This window comes from Sceloporus occidentalis, unplaced genomic scaffold (genome assembly GCF_023333645.1).
Source record: "Sceloporus occidentalis isolate IW3139 unplaced genomic scaffold, rSceOcc1.0.p SCAF_6, whole genome shotgun sequence".
NCBI lineage: Eukaryota > Metazoa > Chordata > Lepidosauria > Squamata > Phrynosomatidae > Sceloporus > Sceloporus occidentalis.
This window is the reverse complement of record NW_028316986.1, coordinates 111,431,961-111,451,890: the sequence shown is the minus strand read 5'-3', so window position 1 is coordinate 111,451,890 and position 19,930 is coordinate 111,431,961. Positions and strand designations below refer to the sequence as shown.

General features: G+C 45.4%; 1 protein-coding gene across 1 annotated transcript in view; it reads right to left on the bottom strand.

Moving 5' to 3' along the window:
* SIM1 (SIM bHLH transcription factor 1) overlaps window positions 1-19,930 on the bottom strand; it is a 100,508-nt gene that overhangs the window by 70,048 nt on the left and 10,530 nt on the right. The window lies entirely within an intron of this gene.

Sequence of the window (19,930 nt, the reverse complement as noted above, 5' to 3'; positions counted from 1 at the left end):
TGAAAACACACAACAACAACTATCTCCACAATTGATAACACGGTGGCCATTCAGCTGTCCTCCTTGCCACCGCCTTAAGCATCAACAGCAACATCCTCTCAACAGAAGGAAGAAGTGAGTGAGGATGTTGCATTTCTGTTCTCAGATTTCGCACCAAAGGGATTTCGCATCAAAGGGATACTTGAAGGGTTTATTTCGTTGTAGGGAGAGCTGGGCAGTGAAGAAAACAGGTAAGAGGAAAACCAACCCATTTGAGGTGTGGTGATGGAGAAGAGTGCCAAGGACGGCCAAGAAGGACAAACAAATGGGTCCTTGAACAGATCAAGCCTGAGCTCCGCCTTGGGAGAAATAACCCGGTTTGGCCCCGCTTTAACTGCCCTGGCTTAAGGCTAAGGAATTCTGGGAGTTGGAGTTTGTTTTAGGGCCCAAAGTGGAGCAACAAACTCCAACTCCCAGAATTCCATAGCCTTGAGCCAGAAAAGAGTTAAAGCAGTTCCAAACCGAGTTATTTCTTCAGTGTGGATGCAGCCCAAGAAGACTAAACTCAGCTGTTGTACTTTGGCCACATCGGGAGAAGAAATAAGCTTCGGTCCCTTGTGAGATCAAGCCTCTGAAACCCCCAATAGACAAAATCCACCCTCCCCTTCCTTGCATTTGTCACCCTTTCGCACTTGTAGCGCTATGAGTCCGTTTCAACTGCCATGGCTCCACGTTGTTTACAGATGAGGGTTTTCAGCTAAAGGGCTCCTGCTGCGCCTCACAAGGAAACTGCAAAGCTCAGGGTTTTATAGGGAGTAAAAGCGGAATCATGTCGCTACAATTGTGTAGTGGAAATAAGCTAGGCAGTTTTCAGCTGGGCTGTTGAGGGAGGAGTGAAATGAGTGCAAACGGAGGGATCCCCAACCTTTTGCCTTGTCTCGCCTCCTCTGCCCTCTTCTGCATAAAGGGCATTTCATCTCCTCTTTTCTCCTCCAACTCCGTTCCTTTCCCACGTGAATTCAAGAAAAAAGAAGCATCGGGACGCCTGGGGAAATCTCTGAAACTCCGGCAAAGGGTCGCTATAAGTAAGGGTTATTGGAGGAGAAACAAAAAGGACGGATCAAAACAGCTCCAGACGAACTTTGCTATGGCTTCTCCAGGAAAAAAAAGGGAAGTGTGAACGAGAGAGGTGGGGGTTCTGTTGTTGCTGTGTGCCTTCAAGCCGGGTCCGACTTATGGCGACCCCAAAGTTTGCTTGGCAACTCTCTTCAGAAGAGGTTTGCTGGTGCTATCCTCTGAGGCTGAGAGAGTGTCACCTACTGGGCTTTCATGGCTGAGTGGGGATTTGAACCCTAGTCTCCAGAGTGATAGTCTAAAGCTCAAACCGCTACACCCTGTCGGTTCTCCAGAGATGTGGGTGGCTTCTTTATTTGTATGCAGGTCTTTTTTAAACAAACAAAAACACATTCCCCAGTGGATTTCCCCCCATTCCCTGTTTGGATTTTCCTCGCTTTTGAGGACTCTTTACATAAACTAGCTCCGCACTGAAGAATACTTGCAGTTTGGTACCACGTTAACAGCTAAGGAATCATGGAATGTGTACTTTGCTGCGGTGCCTTGGATCCTGACACTGGACCTCTCTGGCAGTGAATTCTCAGTGTCTCAGGAAACCTATTATCCCAAGATGGAGTCATCGCTGTTGAAGCAGCATCGAAGTGCTAGAACCCCATCAGAGTGGAGGCTGCAGTCAAGAAATCAGAAGAAGACTAGGACTTGGAAGAGCAGCTATGAAGGGACAAGACAAGATCCTAAGTGTCAAGAGAGAGCATTAAATATCAAATAACATCCAAACAATGACACTTTTATTGGGACAATCAAAATGCACATGTTGCGAGCTTTCGAAGTCACATTCACATTTTGGTTGGTCCAATAAAGCTGTCGTTGTTTGGATGTTATAGGACTTGCTATATGGCCAACAACATGGCTATCCCTAGAAAGTTCTGAGAATAGTTCTGTGAACTTCTAAAAAGAGATATTAAATGGGTGCTAGAGCAGATCAGGCCCAGACTTTGAAAATGACTAAACTGAGGTTGTCATATTTTGGCCATTATCATGAGAAGAAACGACTCACTAGAAAAGATTATAAATGCTTGGGAAAGTGGAAGGCAACAGGGAAAGAGGAAGACTGCATTCCAGATGGATAGATTCAAATCAGAGAAGCCACAGCCCAGAGTCTACAGGATGGTTGAGGACAGGATAACTTCGAGGTCTCTCATACATAGGGTCACCATGGGTTGAAGTTGTCTCCAATGCAGTTAACAATAACAATAACAACAACAACAACAACAACAACAACAACAGAGTAAGGAGTATATCACACTGAACTTTCTGGAGATTTTCCGGCTCAGTTACAACGTGACTGTGGGTTCAATGATGTGCATTCACATCAGAATGTGAATGTGTTATCAGACGCCATTCCTTTCTATGGGAACTCCTTGCAAGGTGCTTCCACAGTGATTCCAAAGTGACCCCTCATTTTGGTAAAACTGGAAAAAAAAGTGACTTCACAGAATTCACTTCCAGGCTCACTTAGATTGCACTTCGAATTGGTCTGGTGTGGAAAACCACTCCAATGTCACCCCCTTTGGTCCCCTGTGTCCTGCTCCATCATTCCCCTCCTCCTCCTTCATACCATCTCCTCCTCTCTGCCAACCTGCCACCAATCCCATCATCCCCTGCATCCTCCTAGACCCCGATCTGCTCCCCTCCTTCACCTTGCTGCCGATCCCATCATCCCCTGCGTCCTCCTTCACCTCGATGAAAGATGACAGCTAAGGAGTGGGCAGGGAAGGAGGACAGCGTCCAGAGCCCCACTGAGCATGCACAAGGGTGCCGATTTGAATCATTGAACCCTCAAATTATGTTCCAGTGTGGTAATACTATGTGGACTCACTCCCCTTTGCTTGAATGCGCATCACGTGACTTGTTTGGAACCGAACTGACTCTGCTTCCCCCTCAATTCAGAAAGGCAACAGAAATGCAACCAGGTGTGGTAAAACATCATGTTTTAACCTTAATCCGCATTGCTAGACAGGAGTGACTCCGGATCTGGTGTGAAAAAACATGACGTTTTGCATTGCTAGAACAGGAGTGGCTGTGGATCTGAGCTGCAAACCACCCCCACCCCCCCCACGTGTGATAAGGGCCATAATAGACAGGCACTGGAGAGAGTGTGCACCACTTTCCTTGCACTACTAGTCACTAACTGCCAGGGTAACCTTCCCACAGGGCTGTTGTGAGAAAGTATAAAAGAGTGAATGATGCAGGGTCAGGATGATGACCAACAAAGGAAGATGGTCCTCCTTTTCCAGGACCTGCCTTACATTTCAACCTTCTGTCTGGGAGAAAATTCCAAATGCCCTCCACTTTGCTCATCTCTAAGGAGTGACGGTTCGCATTGCTAGAATAGGAGTGACTGCGCATCTGAGCTGCAACCCCCCCCCCCCTCAGTGTGTGATAACGGCTTTGATTTTGCATCTGGACTAAGAAGCATGGATTTATAGTGATAGGAGTGTGGGGGCTTTTATTTAGTAATGCCCTACATATTTCTTGAATGCCCTATGTTTTGCAGGGCCTTGGCCTCCTGTGTGGTTAGGACATCTGGTCACCCTTCCCAGGATGCCTTGAGGAGCAGGCGAGAGGAGGGATAAAAACCATTTGTTGGTGTTAGTTTAGTTATCTTAGCTTCTAAAACAGTGGATTTCAACCTTTGGGCCGCCAGATGTTTTGGACTTCAATTCCCAGAAGTCCCAGTCAGAATGCTCACATTGTTCAGGAATTCTGGGAATTGAAGTCTCAAAACTCTAGAGGGCCAAAGGTTGAGATCCACTGTTCTAAAGAAAGTTCAGACTTGATTTGCTAATACCCGTTTCTTTCTCTTTTTAGCACTCCTGGGTATCTGTACAACTCTCCTCCAGCGCCACCTTCCAAAGGAAGAGTTGATTTTCTTCCTGTCAGCATTTTTCACTGCCTGTTTTTCCATAGAAATGGAAAATAGGACTGGGTGTGCAATCCTGACTCTTGTCCAGTTCCTTCATAGCTGCACTTCCAAATCCTAGCCTTCTTCTGATTTCTTGACTGCAGTCTCCATTCTGATTAATGATTAATGACTGAGCCAAAGTGTGGAAAATCTTGAACTATTTCAGTGACTAACATCTTCAATTTTTTTTCTCCTGTTTTCCTGGTGAAGAGGCCAGTGTGACTTCGAAAGCTTGCAACATGTACTTGTGCTTTTGGGTTGGCCCAATAAAGGTATCATTGTTTGGATGTCATTGGATTTGCTATATGGCCAACAGGGCTACCCCTGAATGTTATTTCCTTTAAAGTTATGCAAACCAGCTTGGTGTAGTGGCTGACTATGACTCTGGAGACTATGACTCTGGAGGACCAGGGTCTGAATCCTTGCTCATTTATGGAAATACATTGAGTGGCCTTAGGCAAGCCACACAATCTCAGCCTCAGAGGGAGGCAAAGGCAAAACAAACAAACAAACTAAAAGCCTGATCTAATCATGTCATGAAAACCCAGTGATAAGTTCACTTTAGGGTCCCCATAAATCAGAAACGACTTGAAGTTACACAACAACAAATCATTGTGTTTGTTTTTTTTCTTTATGTTCGACTGTGTTGTAAACCTCTCTTTGCACTTTCATCCTTGACTTTCTTCTAAGAAATTGTTCCAAGGTTTTCTGCTACTAGTATCTTGGTTTGTCCGATATCTGTATCTCTTAAAGGGTTAATGTTCCTTCCTCCTGTGTTCACACCTCATTCCTCCCAGTCTAATCCTGCTTCTGGTATGATATGTTCAGTGTACAAGTGAAACAGATCAGGTGATAAAATGCAGCCTTGCCTGACCTCCTGGCCAGTTAAGAACCTAACTCTCCCTGGCATATATGCTCTGACTGGGGCAGTGCTTCTCAGCAGGGTTTTCCCCCCAGTCCTACCCAGAGAGTCTAGTATTTGAAGCTGTGCTCAGCTGCTTGAACAAGGCTATGTGGCCCTTCAGATGTTGTTGGACTATAATTCCCATTATTCTTCACCTCTGCAGACTAAGGCAGAAGGCCGAGTCCTCCCCTGTCTGTGTCCAATTGTCCCTATGGCATCACATAAAGAAGAGGGGAGAGACTTTGAAGGGTTCTCTGGGAAATAATGATGATAATAATAATAATAATAAATTATTTATATCCCACCCGTCTACAATGGGGCGGTTTACAAAGATTAAAAAATATACAATCCAAAACCCTAACACTCCCCCCCCCCCCCTTTTAAGGAAAGCTTGGAAAGCGGGCCAAAGGACCTAGGTATGGTTCCTTGCTGTTGTGTTTCAAGTGCTTTCCAACCTATGGCAACCCTATGACTGGGTTTTCTTGGCAAGGATCTGTTCAGAGGGGGTTTGCCATTGCCATCCTCGGAGGCTGAGAGTCTGTGACCTGCCCAAGGCCATCCACTGGGTTTCCATGGCCGGGATTCGAACCCAGAGTCATAGTCCTATGCCATGCTGGCTCCTTAAGGGTGGGCAGCTACCAAAAGCGAGTGAGCGAGCAAAAGGGGAAAAAAAGAGGACGGTCTCTGTCACTGGCTGCATCTGCACTGCAGAGATAATCCAGTTTGATACCACTTTAACCGCCATGACTCAGTGCTATGGAATTTCGGGAATTTTGGTCAGAGAGCTCTGGAGCCACAAGAAACTACCATTGCCAGAATCCCACAGCGCTGGGCCATGGAGGTTAAAGCGGTAACACACTGGATTAAATTATTTGTGCAGTGCGGATGCAGCTTCTGTCTGCCTCTTGCAGCCTATTATTATTATTATTATTATTATTATTATTATTATTATTCCTGGTTAGCCGTCTCTTTGCCAGTCTTAAGAGCTTCCACTCCAGCTGTGTGTTGTTTGCCAGTTGTTCATTAATCTGAATGTCGAGGTAAATAGGAGGAGGAGGAGGAGGCTTGCCATTTCTTAAACCACTGGAAGAAGAGAAGCAGAAATGCCGCCCAGGTGGGTTAAAGAACAACCCGGCTGCGTTACAGGTTAACTGCTTTCCCCCAGCGAAGGGAAAGGAAGGTCTTGGGGGTGCCAGGGGTGCCAGTCTTTCCAGCTGGTGAGGCCTCTGAAATGACTGAGGGCCAGCTCCGTCTTTTCTATGGTTCTCTTGAATTCCTAGAAACTGGTTTCATGAGGAGAGGCACCTTCCAAGAACTGCTCCTTTCACCTATCTTCAGTTCACTCCCAGGCTTACTTCTCCCATAGGAGAACGATTTGCAAGTGGAAGAGCCCTGCTTGAGGGATCGCCCCCAGGTTACTTATTTACCCCCTTGATCTGAGCAAGAGTCCTCCAAAGAGAGGACTCAGAAGTTCGCAAGTAGCTCCACTACTCAGAATTCAGCTCAACTGGTATTAATGGGGCTGCTGTTGTTGTTGTTGTGTGCCTTCAAATCGTTTCGACATAGGTCGACCCTATCTTGGGGTTTTCTTGGCAAGATCTGTCCAGAGGAGGTTTGTTTGCCTTTCCTCTGAGGCTGAGAGAGTGTGACTTGCCCAAGCTCGAGTCACACACTCGCAACTCCAGAAAACCCATAAACACCCATACATAAGTCCATAGCTTTTATATGGAGCATCTGTTGTTATAGGCAGACTGTTATATGTATTGTGGTTTTTAATGTATGTAATTTTGTACCGTTTTATTTGATGTTTTTTAGTTGTTGGGGTTTTTAAAATTATTCTAAAGGCTTTTAAAATGTTTTTTTTAAAACTTCTGAACCGCCCTGGGTTTCTTTCTGGGAGAAAGGCGGCATAAAAATGAAATAAATGAATAAATGGACTTATGGCAGCAATGAGTAGATATATAAAATAAAGTCAGCAAATAAATAATAAATAAAATAGACCCCCTGCTACGTAGCTACCTAAGGATCAAGTTACTCAAGATAGACCTTGAGGAAAAATCTGGGCCATAGATTATTGTTGTTGTTGTTGTTGTTGTTGTTGTTGTTTTCTTATATCCCGCCTTTTTCCCAATATACGAACTCAAGGAGGCGAAAGTGTAGCTTAGAGAGAAAGTGTAGCTATAGAGAAAGAGAAAGCCTACAGCTATTTGTTGTGAGCCGCCTTGGGTCACTTGCTCCGAGAAAGGCGGGCTATAAAATTAATAAAAATTTAAAGTCACTACCTTCGGAATCAGCAGAGTTTGCTTCCGAAGCTGTGTCTACATTATCTAGGATCGCCGTATTGTTTCTCTTTCCATCCCGTTTGTGATTGCGTTATATAAATCCTGCGGAGGTCAATGAAAAGTGCAAGTAGGCAGTGCTAGTAAGGGTTGCACTTTTGGGATGCCCGATGGGCCCTCTTTCTTTCTTTCAACCTCTTAATGTTCTTCCTTTCTTTGTAACAATCACTTTAACCAGCCCCCCCCCCCGAAAAAAAACCAGTTTTGCACTTGACCTACCGCAGCCAATATTTCTTTTTCCCTTGTAGCCGACAAATCCTCTAATTGCCTTTATTTTTATTTTAAAAGCGAGAAGAAGAAGGAAAAGGAGAGAGGGGGGAAACAGCTCTCGCCTTTTGCTTTGAGGATTAGAGCAACCCGGAGATTTGAAAGTCGGCCCTTGTAAAACGGAGAGAGCCTCAGAAGAGGAAGAAAGAGAGAGAGAGAGAGAGAGAAGAAGAAGAAGAAGAAGAAAGAGAAGAAGGAACTCAAGCGCTTGCAAAGTCTGGAGGAGGATTTTCCCGGCTGAAGAGGTTGAAGATAAGAAACCAGGCTTGGATGGAGGGGAGGGGGATGGAGAGAGAGAGAAACCCAACAAACCCCAAATCTATTTTGGAAGCTTTCCAAGCCACGCTCCATTAACCTCCCTAGATCAAAAATAAATGTCCTTTCCGCGCTTGGCTTCTTCCTCTCATCTCCGAGCCGGAGTTTTTTAAAATCTCATTTACATAAGCAGCAGCCTTTCGAAGTCGCCTAAAGGACCCCAAGGGAGGGGGGATCAGAGTGGCTCACGTTGCGCTTGGAAAAACCAGGACCCTTCCTTTCCCTCCATTGAAAAAACTCTGCCCACATCTGCACTGGAGAAATAATCCGGTCTGACAACGCTTTAACTTCCACGGTTCAGTGCTAGCGGATCCAGGGGATTGCAGTTTTGTGAGCCATTGAGCCTTCTCTGTCGGATGGCTCTAGTAGTGCCACAGTTCCCAGGATTCCCTAACCCTGAGCCAGGGCAGTTAAAGCGACCTCAAATTGGATTATTTCTGCAGTGTGTCTTGGACCCTAGTAAGTAAACGAGGCGGAGGGAAATCCACTCCATTTGCCCTAAACGCCTCCCACCCACCTGAATTCCGCACAGCAGAAATAATCCACTTTGACCCCGCTTTAACTGCCAGGGCCCCATGCTATGGAATCCTGGGATTTGTAGTTTGCGTTGGCACCGGAGCTCTCTGAGAGAGACTGCTAAATATCTCGCACAAAGTACAGTTCCCAGAATTCCATGGCATGGAGACCTGGCAGTTAAAAGTGGCGTCAAACTGGAATGTTTCTGCAGTGCAGATCAGAGCCTAGACCTCAAGAGAGTGGACAGCGCTAGGCCTTTCTCTGGAAAGAGGAGATGTTCCGATGCTCAACAAGAGCGCCACATCCATCAGCTACAAATGAAAAAGAAACACAGGAGCAAGTCCAAGACCACATTTAGGCTGCATCCACACTGGAGAAATGCCCCGGTTCTCCATTTCGAGCATGATTAAGAACCATACCTTTAGATTTGTATGAGTGTGTTTAGGTTTTGTTTGGCTATGTCTTCCATTTTTATGTCCACCATTTTTGTGGTGCCTCGTCCTCCTTTGCAGTGAGGACACCTGGCCACCCTGGGCTTTAAGGATACCGATTCAGTCTCAGAGCAGGCCAGCATGGAAGAGAAAACCTCTCGCCAGAGTGCATCCACACTGCAGCAATAATCCAACAATAACTCCCCCCCCCCCCCAGCAGCATGCACACTGCAGATATAATCCGGTTTGACACCACTTTAACCGTCATGGCTCAACACTACCGAAGCAGAGCTCTGGTGCCACAACAAACTACACTTCGCCAGAATTCCACAGCATTGAGCCGTGGCGGTTAAAGAGGTGTCAAACCGGGTTATATCTGTAGTGTGGATGCACCTGGGAGGACATTTATGCAGACTTCGGATCAGCTGTATTACTCTGCCAGACTATCAGGTTTCTCACTGTTCAGGATTGTTTTCAGAGCCCTGAAGTTGTAGCGCCGCATTTATACCATTAAATGTGGTTCTTTCTCCGTAGGAAGAGCAGACAACATTACAACACCGAAATCGGTTTGCAGATCTTTTGTATTGCGTAGCAGAACTGACAATAACAACAGTGTGGAGGAGGAGAAAAAGGATCACAACGGGGGGGGGGACGTTTACCCCAGGTGAGATTCTGTTTTAGGAACGGAACGGCGTTACTTTTGTCTGTGTGTAAAATCCTTAGTATAACGAATTGTTTCACCTGGCGTTATTATCGCCCTGCCCCTTCCCTCCCCAAATCCCCCCTTTAAACTAATTGATCCAGACCTTGATTTCAAGAATTAAGCCTCCAAGGCTGTCGGAGGCCAAAGAGAGATCTGAGCAGACATTACTTTTATTCCGAAGTAATTAAATCCAACATTTTAAAAAAAAAAACCTTTAAATGATGTGTATTTACATTTACAATGATGTAAATGTACATCACTGGAAGGTATTTTTAATGTGTTTTTTGTCACATGGTGTCCAAAATTTTATGTCTTTGTATCATATGATGTCCAAATGATAATAGCTGATGTACATCATCCCCAGCGTGTGTTTCAGGGCGAAATTGTAAATATGTTTCCTCAAAAGTAAGTCGCATGGAATTCAATGGGTTTCCCCACACACACCTCCACCTTTTTCCCAGGAGGGCAGGACTCAAAACAGCTTACAGCGATTTTTAAGAAGCGCAACCAAAAACTATCTGTACAAATATGTGTGTGTGTGTGTGTGTGTGTGTGTGTGTGTGTGTGTGTATATATATATATATATATATATATATATATATATATATATAAAATCATTATTTTTATTTTATTTCTCTCATCGCAGCCTTGAAATCTTGGATTCCCTGGAGGCCTATTGGCGCAACCAAGCGTACAGAGATTTGTGGTGTAAAGGTTTACCCTTTAAAGCCAGGCTACTGGGTTTATTTTAGACTGGAACCATAAACCCATCGCCTGAAAAAGGAAGGCAAACCTTTGGGTTTCTTTTTCCCCATGGAAAAGTTAATCCAAACAAGTGAATAGAAGAAAAATGCATCCGTTTTGAAATACAACCCCTCAGAAAGAGAGAGATCCCCCCCTCTCTTTCTTTCTTCCTGGGCTGCTTGGAAAAGAGAAGATTGTGAATAATGAGTGATGATGGGATAACAATCTGCAAATACATGTATGAATGGCATGGAGAAGATGGAGAGAGCGCCTTTTTCCTGCGTAGACCAGGAGCCAAGTCATTCAAGTTACAACGAAAGAGATTCCACCTAAACACGACGAAGAACTTCTTGATGGTAAGGGCTCTTCCATCTCTGGACTCTCCTTCTTTGGAGGTCTTGAAGGAGGTGTTGGGAGGGCATCTCTTGGGAGTGGTTTAAGTTGTGTATTTCTGCACAGCGTTAGACTAGCAAGCCCGCCAAAGGCACACACAAAAAACCTAACTGTCTTGACAGCCCTGTCCGCTGAAGTTCCCTGTCTGGGTCCAAAACACACTGCAGAAATAATCCAGTTTGAGACCGCTTTAACTGCCCTGGCTCAATGCTAGGGAATTCTAGGAGCTGTAGTTCAGTGAGACATTTAACCTTCTCCGCCAGAGAGCTCTGGTGCCACATAAACTGTAATTCCCAGGATTCTCTAGCACTGAGCCAGGGCAGTCAAAGAGGTCTCAAACTGGATTATTTCTGCAGGGTGTCTTGGACCTGAGTCAGTTTTAAGTAGAACGGGCCGTTAAACCAACACACAAATGATCCTTCGCGAGGATTTTGGAAAGGGCTAGCAGGACTTGTGTGGGAAAGGCTTTAGGCGACAACGAGTGGACGCACACTGCAGAAATAAAGCAGTTCGACACCACTTTAACTGCCATGGCTCCATCCTGTGGGATTCTGGGATGTGTCGTTTAGTGAAGCAGCAGCGCTGTCGCACAGACCAGGCTGAAGGTCTCGCCAAACTACAAACCACAGGATTCAACAGGATGGTGTTACAGTGGTGTAAAGCTGGTTTGTTATATGCATCCTTACACTACCGGGAGGTACTGTAAGGTAATCCATCTCTCGCAATACACCTAGGCAGAATTCTATGCCTGCTTCTTATTAGATAGGAGAGCCACTTCATTTCCTTCCAGCCCGGCTCATCTGGGATCCCTCTGAAGACCAGGGTTCGAATCCCGACTTGGCCATGGAAACCCACTAGGTGACCTTGGGCAAGTCACACTCTCTTGGCCTCAAAAGATGGCAAAGGCAAACCTTTCCTGAAGAAACTTGCCAAGAAAACCCTATGATAGACTCGCCTTAGGTCCGAAAGGACGTGATGGCACACAACACCCTCAATTTATTCCAGAGTCGCTGGTTCCTGAAGACTTTCCTTGACCCGCTGCCCCCTTACTCCCCTTCCCTCTTGCTTTCCCAAATCTCAGGTCTTTTCATTCCACGCTCCAGAAATAAAAGACAATATTGTTGTTGTTGTTGTTGTTGTTATTATTATTATTATTATTATTATTGCCCCGTCTTCTTCCTCCGTGTCGCCAGAACCAAGGAGGTTACATCTCAGAGCAGGGTTACAGTCCATAGGATGGGTGAGGTTTTTGCTTTACATGAAAAACAGGATCACGAGGAAGGATTGATTTGATCTGAGATGTCACGAGTTTTAATAGGAAGCCCCGTTGGAGGAAGGAGGCAGATAATGGAAGCCATCTCCTTACCAATTCAGGCAGGAACTGGGCAGCCAACTGACATGTTCTTTGTAAAGTGCTGGTTACCAGCCAGTGAAACCTGGGTTACCGAAGTTTCTTTCGATTCCAGGCCCAACCTATTTAAAAACTAGGGTTGCCAGAGTCAAAACACTGCTCCTGTCCCCTTTAATCATGGTTGGGTAGAAGAGGAGCAGGTATTGCTTGTTACTTGGTTGTAAGAGGCTGGATGGCCATCTGTCGGGTATGCTTTGATTGAGAGTTCCTGCATGGCAGGGAGTTGGACTGAATGGCCCTTGCTGTCTCTTCCAACTCTACAATTCTATGATTCTATGAACCACTACAGATTTCTGGTGGAGGTTCATCCTGATACAAAACCTCCCTGTAACAGCAGAGAAAACGTAGGGACAGCAATGCCCTACTATGTCTTTGTGGACTAACTGGAGCTGCGACTTCCATTTCCATACACAAAAGATTTGTAATTTGAATTGACATCCTCACATACCAATGGCGTATATATAGGTCTGTGCCTGGCTTCCACTCCACCAAATGCATCTGAGGAAGTAGACTGAAGTCTCAAAGGTGCTACAAGATCTCTCTGTGCCAGGAAGTCTTGCATAGCTCATCTCCTTGACATAAGCACTTTCTGTGAGCATGTGTAGTTTTTTATTTTTATTTTATTTTATTTATAAATTTTTGTTCTCAAAAAAAGAAACCACGATGTCAGCCTCCACAGGAAAATCCGAAATAGTACAACTCAACCTCAGTGGGGGGAAAAAACCTGGTTCTTCGAGAAAACCTATCCAGAGATAGCCCTTTTAGATATGACTATTGTGTGGATTCTAGTTCTTGGGCTTTACCTAGGCTTGGGATTTCTCCTTGAACCAAGGGCAGACTGGCTGATTAGGTCCACTGATGCAGGACCCAACAGGCTGAGCTCTATGTGAATAAGGATGTTAAGGCTGCATCTACACTGTAGTCATACTCTGATTTGGCATCATTTTAATTGCCATAGTTCAATGCTATGGAATTCTGGGAATGTGAGTTTATTGGAGCACCAGAGCCAGTTTGACATCTCTTTAGCTGCCATGGCTCAGAGCTCAGCTCTGGTGCCCCAACAAACTACCATTCCCATAATTCCACAGCATTGAACCATGGCAGTTAAAGTGATTCAATCCAGAGTATAGCCCCAGTGTGGATGCAGGGAGTTTATGTCACCCAGGATCTGCAGCCCTTTTCCCTTTTCCTCCCTAGGATCTTCAAGCCCAAGTTTCCAGAAGAACTAACATCCATACTGTTTCTCCTTGCTAATTGGAGATAGGTGGAGGCCACAGTTTGGTCTCCTGCATTTCCAATCCAGGGACTTTAATTTTAAAAGGTTTCTGGATCTCAAGTGTCTTCGCAGCACAAATCCATGCTTGGTCCCTACTCAGGTTGTTTGAAGTTGCTTTCCCCCCTCAAACTCTGCTGTCAACAGCCCACAACCTAGCAGTGGCCTGGACTCACTTCTGGCCCTGGTCCCTTTGCTGTAGGCCTCCAGTCACATACAACCCAGAAGACAGCACTTCCTATTGGGTTATATTTTTGGTTTTCTAAATAAGTGGTTACTGGCTGTCCCTTTTCTCATTCAAATGGTCCCAGAGTGAAAGCTTTTCTAAGACATACAGTCAAGGAGTAGAAGGTGTGGAAATGTACAGCTCCACACATCATCTCCTTGCACAAAAAGACATAAAGGGAGCATTTTTAGGGCCTTAGCACAAGTTCTGGTGGATTCCATGCACTTCATCAGGTCCTGTCACTTGTCAGGCTGACTTCTAATCTGAATCTGTGTTCTTGCTTCCTTCCTTAAATTAAATGTGTCCCTTTGTCTCCCCATTTGGGTTTCCATTTGGGCACACAACTCTTACTTTAAAAATGCCTTGACGTGCCAATACTAAACCCTAGTATCGATTCTTAATAATATTACGGTTATGCAGAAAAGACTTAAAGGAAAAGACTTTTTAAAATGTTCTCTCCAAAGCTTTGCAAATACACACACACACACACCACAAATGGCCCTGTTGGGAACTTTGGGCAACTGTAGTCTAGTTGCCCAAAGTTCCCAACAGGGCCATTTGTGGTTAGGGGGCTTGGGAGTTATAGTACCACAAATTCCCCCTAACCCCCTCACCCCATATCCCTTCCCACTGGATAAAATGTTTAACCCTATAATCCTTTCCAACTTGCCTCATCTACTTTTTCCTCCACACCAAGTGGAGTTATTGTAGTGCTTTTAAAAATGTTTTTTTTTCCCATCTGTGAACCGCCTTGGGTCCCTTCTGGGAGAAAGGTGGCAAACAAATGAAATAAATAAATAGCTTCCATGTAACACCAGTTATGGTTTAAATATAGGTAACAAACCAGTTTTTAAAAAACTTTATCTGCTCCCATCTATTTGGTTCTTTATTTCATACTCCATCTTTCCACTCAAAACAGCACTCAAGGCATCTATCAATATTACAAATGCCACATAAAAATATAAGGACGTCAATTACACACACACACACACACATTGTTGGCATGGAGAAGAAATAAGGAGCCTACTAATTAAAATGAGAAACACTGTAACAACCCCAAACCTGCCTATATCGAAAGTGTCTTTGCCTTCCTAAAGAAAGGATACTAAAGATGGGATTCCCTCTTACTCCAGAGTCAGGAAGCCACAGCTTCCCTTCTGCCAAATAGGCCTCCTTTTTTTGTAGCCAATACATCTGCAACTCAGGGTTTACGTACACTTACTTGAGAGTAAACTTAGTGAGACTTCTTCTGAGAGTACAAGCATAGGGTCGGCAGTCTGTCCTATATTGGCTGTATGGGGCTCAAGGAGGCTTTATAGCTCTTGTTTATTCTGTGTGTGCGCCTTCAAGTCTCCTTCCTCCGAAATACAGCCCACAGCGCCTGGGATTAGTCGGCGGTCTCCCATCCGAGTACTAACCTGGGCTGACCCTGCTTAGCTTTCCATGCTCAGACTGGATCTCGTCCCTTTGGAGTGTATAGCCGACTCAACGCTGTTTAGCTTCCAAAACCAGGGGGCATCAGGGATGTTCAGGAGAGTATGCAGGAATTGATCAGAACTTTTCATTCTCTTGTCGCTGGGTGCTTCAAGGCCATTTCCGACTAAAGTATATTCGGGCCTTATAAGCAGAAAGAAGGGTCCTCTCTGGAGGGGATAATTCATCGGCTTTGAGGGGGGTTAGACAAATCCATAGGATGTCATTTGTGGCTATAGATGACCTCCCGCATCGGAGGGAGTATGCCTCTGGACACCAGTTGCCAGGGAAGGGGAGCAGGGAGTGCCATGGCTCTCAGGCCCGGCTTGTGGCTTCAGTCTAGGCCCCTTGTGGGAACAGAAGACTAGGCCACAGAGGCCTTGGGTCTGATCCGCCATTGCTCTTCTCGCAAAGAAAGAAAAGGAGATCGATAGTCGGAACTCAAGCCTCCTCCAAACCCCTAGTTCCACCCCCGCCGCTGCAGCAGCATTTTCGCCTGAGAAGAAGGAGAAAGCAACACTTGAAAGTGTGTGTTGGTATATATCCCAATCTCCTCCTCAGCCCCAAATCTATTATCCACGTCTGAAGCCAAGATGGTCTACTTTAGCCATATCAATAGACTCACTAGAAAAGACAATAATGGAAAGGGAGGGAGGGAGGGAGGGAGGGAGGGAACCGAATTACGGATGGATAGACTCAATCAGCGCAGCGAAGTGGTTTGAGTGTTGGACTGTGACTCTGGAGACCAGGATTTAACTCCCAGCTTGACCATAAAACCCACTGGGTGACCTTGGACAAGTCACACTCTCTCAGCCTCTGGGGAAAAGCAACGGCAAACCTCCTGTGAACAAGCCTTGCCAAGAAAACCCCATGATAGGGTGGCCTTAGGGTGGCCATAGGTCCGAAACAACTTGAAGGAAAGCCACAGCCCTGAGTCTGCAAGACCTGAGCAGGGCTATTGAGGCTGGGAGGACTTGGTGGCCTCTCATTCATAGGGTCGCCATGGGTCCAAGTCGACTTGAAGGCAGTTAATAACAACAACAAAATCTGTCTCCAGTCATTGTTTCTACTGAACCAAAGCCTTCCTCGTTGTCAACGAAGGTATTCCTGGACGGTGTTCGTGGAAGAGGCCTTCTCTGCGCTTTATCTTATTTATTTTCTTTCTATGCCGCCTTTTTCCTGGAAAGGGACACAAGGCAGCTCACGGATAAAATAATTTCCCCCCAATTTACAATAAAATTTAAAAACAATAAAAAGCCATCTGGCTAATAAGAGTATGAAATGACATGAAACAAAGTTTAAACCATGAAAACACTTGGCTGGCTTAAGCTAGGTAGGAGACCTTTGGGATGCCTCCCAGCGCCCCCTCCCCCCTCCCCCTCCCCTCAGGATTTGCTCCATAGACTCCGATCCAAGGTCTTCAAAGCAGACAGGGGTGGAACAAATCCATTAGCGCCTGCAAGGGTGAAGCAAGAGATATATAGCTATATATTCAGCCTCTTTGAGGGTGCAGCAAAAGGAGAGGGGGGTCGAGCTGGGCACATGCCAGGGTTGGTGGGCCATATCCACTCTCTCCCTCTTCAGCCTCCCCCTCGGTGAAATGGGTGCCTTATTGGGCTTCCTAAGTGCTGCCCTCCCACTCCTTTCAGATAATTCCCCCATTGGTACCTCGTCAAATAGCTAAAGATTTCCCATACTTTGGATCAAGCATTGATCAGAAGGGAGACTGCGGTCAAGAAATCAGAAGATGATTAGGAATGGGAAGGGCAGCCATGAAAGAACTAGACAAAAGCCTAAAGTGTAAAGATATACAGCTGAACACTAAAGTTAGAATTACCCAAGCCTTTGTATTCCCTATTACCATGTATGGCTGTGAGAGCTGGACAGTGAAGAAAGCAGATAGGAAGAAAATTTGAGATGTGGTGCTGGAGAAGAGTGCTGAGGATATCATGAATAGCAAAAAAGAGAAACAAATGGGTCCTAGAACCGATCAAGCCAGAACTCTCTATGGAAGCCACGATGACTAAATTGAGGCTGCCATACTTTGGCCACACAATGAGACGGCATGACTCATTAGAAAAGACAATGATGGTGGGGAAGGTGGAGGGAAGTAGAAAGAGAGGAAGACCCAATGTCAGATGGATGGACTCTATCAGGGAGACCCTGGGCCTGAGCCTGCAGGAGCTGGGCAGGGAGGCAGAGCACAGGGGTCTCGGAGAGGTCTCATCCACAGAGTCGCCATGAATCGTGGTCGACTCGAGGGCAGCTAACAACAACAAAGGTCGCCCTGGGATTTGCCTGTTTTTGCGACCCTTGTCGGATCCCCTCTGATTTGGTCCATCGATGCTCTTCAAGAAAGAACTGAGAAAGGTCCGGGAGCCGGACTTGGAAGTGGACTCCAGGCTGTCAAGGAGATCAAGCCAAAAATCACAGATTTATATAGAGCGGGAAGAGACCACAAGGGGCCATCCAGTCCACCCTCCAGGCCAAGTCGGAGAGGGACTCCTGAGCCCAAGGCTGCCTCTGACCCGATCCCCCTGAAGCTCCCTCTCTTCCCAGGACTGCAGGCTGGGACTGACCTCCTTCCTCCCCTTAGAAGATATTCGAAGCCTGTGCCCTCCGCCTCCTTCTGCCCGACCCACCGCCCAGGGACAGAGCCACAGGGACCCCGGGAAGGAACACTGGCTGGATGAATTACTCCGAATCCTAATTACGACCCTACACCGAAAGGGGGAAGGGGGGCTTTCCCACAGAGTCCTTCTTCTGCCCCCCCTGCTCTCGTGTTCTTTGGATGTATCGACCTGACTGAACCTGCATATAGTATATGTGTGTGTGTGTGTGTGTGTGACACACACACACACACTATATGCAGGTTCAGTCAGGTCGATACATCCACACACACACACACACACACACACATATATAATGTAGGATCTATCGACCTGCCTGCATATAGGCGCAAATAAAAGGCCAATGCAATTTTAGGCTGCATCAATAGAAGTATAGTGTCTAGATCAAGGGAAGTGTTGCAAAATCATTGCATTCTCTCTCCCCCTCCTCAGATAGATAGGGTTTCCCTACATGCATCTCTACTGTCTTCTATCTCTATTTGCATGCCATTTGGTCCTGCTAAATTCCAGGGGCAATAAATACCTTTGTAAGCTGGTAAACAGATCATGTGATCTAAGTGACTTCCTTAGGAAGTTCTCTCACACAATAGATCTCTCCTGCTTCCCTTCGGTCTCTCCATCACCACGTTCTCTCAACTTTTCTTGGAAAGATGGTGAGATACAAACTTCTTTTTTTACCTGAACTATTCGCTAGATAGGTTAGGATGTAGCTTCCATGTATATGTAGATTTAAGCCATTAGTAAAGTTTTGTTTTTAAACTACAAGCTATTTGTGTCAGCCTCAGTCCTTATAGAAGCATCTTAAGACAAAAGACCGTCTCTGCTGCTCTGCTGATTTACAAGCTAGACCTTCACAGGCTTGGCTTTGAGAGTTTTGATATTTTTGTTTCCTTACCAAGGGCGGAAGCCTTAGGAAACTTGAATTCCCCTACAGGAAGTAATAGTGCCACTCTATTCTGCTCTGGTCAGGCCCCACCTGGAATATTGTGTCCAGTTTTGGGCACCACAATTGAGAAAGGATGTTGAGAAACTGGAACGTGTCCAAAGGAGGGCAACTAAAATGGTGAAAGGTCTGGAAACCATGCCCTATGAGGAACGACTCAGGGAGCTGGGGATGTTTAGCCTGGAGAAAAGAAGGTTAAGAGGTGATATGATAGCCCTGTTCAAATATTTGAAGGGGTGTCATATTGAGGAAGGAGCAAGCTTGTTTTCTGCTGCTCCAGAGACTAGGACCCAGAGCAATGGATGCAAGCTCCAGGAAAAGAGATTCCACCTCAACATTAGGAGGAACCTCCTGACAGTAAGGGCTGTTCGACAGTGGAACACACTCCCTTGGAGGATGGTGCAGTCTCCTTCCTTGGAGGTCTTTAACCAGACGCTGGATAGTCGTCTGTCAATGGGGATGCTTTGATTGAGAGTTCCTGCATGTCAGGGGGTTGGACTGGCTGGCCCTTGTGGTCTCTTCCAACACTACCATTCTACGATTCTATGATATTATATATATATATATATATATATGCATCTATAAATATCTGTGTGCATAACCTGCACATATATTCCGCTTTTTCACAGAGGAATCAAAGCGGATTACAACAGTTTAAGAATAAAACATCATACAGTTAAAAATTACAATTAAAACAACCCCCAAACCCCAACCCTCCCCCCAGGGATATATATATATATATATATATATATATATATAGAGAGAGAGAGAGAGAGAGAGAGAGAGAGAATTTTATGCACAGGATCTATCAACCTGACTGAATTTACGCACATATACAGTATTTCTTATGTCACACACACACACACGCACACACACTCATATATATTCATATTTGTGCATCTATAAATATCTATGTACATAACCTGCATATATATATATATATATATATATAGAGAGAGAGAGAGAGAGAGAGAGAGAGAGAGAGAGAAGTTCTGGTGGGTCCATAGATCCAGACATCACCAGAGCAAGAGTGGGCGGCAGAACAAGGAATAGTCTAGATAGATAGATAGATAGATAGATAGATAGATAGATAGATAGATATTCAAACTGACTTCTGTCCTAAATCACGACGATGAAAATAAAACAAAACTGAACCTAGGCGAAGGTGGTCGGTATTTTAGAAACCATTCCAACGCAGTCAATTCGTAGGCCATGTTTATTTTTAAAACAAACAAACAAACAAACAAACCCATGTTTACATTTTTCCACAATCCGTTTTAAAAACCTACACACCCTAAAAGCACCAGCTCCTGTCTGATCTTTGAAGCTAAATACTGTCAGCCC